Below are 2,309 nucleotides of genomic sequence, written 5' to 3'. Positions count from 1 at the left end.
ATTAAAAGGATGTCTGCCCTTGAACAATTCTTTATTCTTTTAACATGCTGCCATCATGTGGTTGCTTTGCTCATTCACATTCAAATGTGCAAAGAACAATGCTTATTCATCAAGGTGCAGAGGAGGAAGCTCCCAAATTAAATGGAAGTGAATCGAATACATTCTTCCCTTAAACTTTGTGCAGAGTACGGTAACAAATAGGTACAATTTGCCAAAGTTGTGGATGATACCGGTAATTTGCCAACACGCAAGCTGAAATGTGGCGGGAACCTAAGAAGACTTAGACTAAGTGCCAAGGAGACTCCGAGGGAAGCGTTTACTGTCTCAGACTTCAGTCTGTCTTTAAAATTCAAAGGCTGTAATTTTAATAAAGCCAGCTAATAAAATTTAACAGTATTTTCTTATATTACAACCCCTTCCAACATAGCTGCCATCTCCATTTTAATTCTGAGGTCCTTGAGGCCAACAGAGAATTTGCCATATGTCTCAATAATGTAAAAGCAAAAGCAAGACTCGTTGCTCATAATTTGGTATAAAAATATCTTGGACTTGTACAGCTTCCTATGGTAGTCTACACTGTATTTTTATTTGTGTGTTTATTCTCTTTTGTTTGTTTGTTTTTTTTACTCCTGTGAGACAGATTAGGCAGATACATTAAAGAAGTTTCCATAAAAATTTTCTGACGCCCATCCATTTTTTTACTGCATTTTGCTTTATGTACAGATGTTCAAAACTATGATTTCATTTGATTGTATGGATCCATGTGAAAATACTCACAAGTTTTGAGGTTTTGTATATGATTTCCCATAATCAAAGAGTCAGTTAAATTAGTAGGATTCAGTTTTACTGCAATATTGTCAAATTGTTTTCAGAATAAGTTTTAGCACCTAGAGAGAATTAGAGAAGTTGTGCCTTTTTAAGTTGTGCTGCATACAGGACAAAAACTACCAAATTCTACTTGTATTTAATTACCTACATTATGTCTGCAAGTTATTCTTTTAAAATATTACAACCATAGTTTGTATAGAGAGAGGTCTTCTTGGGCCTGCCCATATTTAGAAATGCCATTAACTCAGACTGCTTTCTTCCCAAATTAGAAGCCAAGACAGTCCTTTATAGTCTCCTTTTCTTCTCTCCTAGACACAAATTTTATTAAGATTAGCAACCAGATTGGCCTTGATGTGTCTTCCTCAACATTCATGTTTTGAGGTCCTCACCCATAGTAGCTCAGAATGAGACCTTATTTGGAAACAGGGTCTTTACCAAGATAAGCAAGTTACAGTTAGATCATTTGTATGTGCCCTGATTCAATACAACTGGTGTTGTCCTTATAAAAGTGATAAACTCGGACACAGACACATACAAGGGAAGACGATATGTAGACACGGGGAGAAGATAGCCATCTATAAGCCAAGGAGAGAAGCGTGGAATGGATCCTTCCCTTGCTGACTTGAGAAAGAACCAATCATGCTGAAGCCTTGATCTTGGCCTTCTAGTCTCCTAAACTATGAGAATTACATTTCGGTATTGCTTAAGCCACCCACACTGTGGTACTTCGTTACAGCAGCTCTAACAAACTGACACAATTAGCCTGAGGGAAAGGGGTTCTATTAACTTTTCTTTAGGCCATGTGTGTATCTGTGGCTAGCCCTAACTTAACTGTTGTAATGCTAGAAAATATAAAAACAATAAACTGATTTTCATTCAGAAAATATTAGTGTGTTAAATAATTTTTTATTAAAAGTAAGCTAGTGAAAAGAGATGGTATAATTTAAAAGTTAGATTAATGGATTAAAAATGGGAACTTCTAGGAATAAATTTTAGCTTTGGGGGCAAATTGTCCAACTGCACCCTTTTATGTCCTGTCCCACCCAAACCTCTGATCAGCTTATGTGACTAGAGGGCCAATTATTTTCCTCCTTAGCCCTTAGTATTTCAGGCCAAGAGAACAGAGTGTTTATCAGTCTTGATTCTCAAGTATCAGTCTTACAAAGACCTCTGCCAGGAGAAGAAGAAAATCAGTTGAGAACTACTGATGACAACTGTCAATATTTTTGGCCACCCAGAATCAAAACACCCTTCCAATTATAGAGCCTCCTCATCTTGTGAGGCAGAAGATGAAAATGCCTGGTACTGGTTTCCAGAACTTTCTCCCAGTGAGAGCATAAACCCCTGACCCAACAGACCAGACATACCTAAACTGATCAAAGCAGATGTTATGGGTCCAAAGAAGCAGGGATTGCTCCAAATCCACGTGAGATGAGCCAACAGCAGTCACATCCAGTGTCTGGGGTAACAGGAGCAGCTGT

This window comes from Myotis lucifugus, unplaced genomic scaffold (assembly GCF_000147115.1).
Source record: "Myotis lucifugus unplaced genomic scaffold, Myoluc2.0 scaffold_129, whole genome shotgun sequence".
Lineage (NCBI taxonomy): Eukaryota > Metazoa > Chordata > Mammalia > Chiroptera > Vespertilionidae > Myotis > Myotis lucifugus.
The sequence above is the reverse complement of the archived record's forward strand: the minus strand, read 5'-3'. Positions refer to the sequence as shown.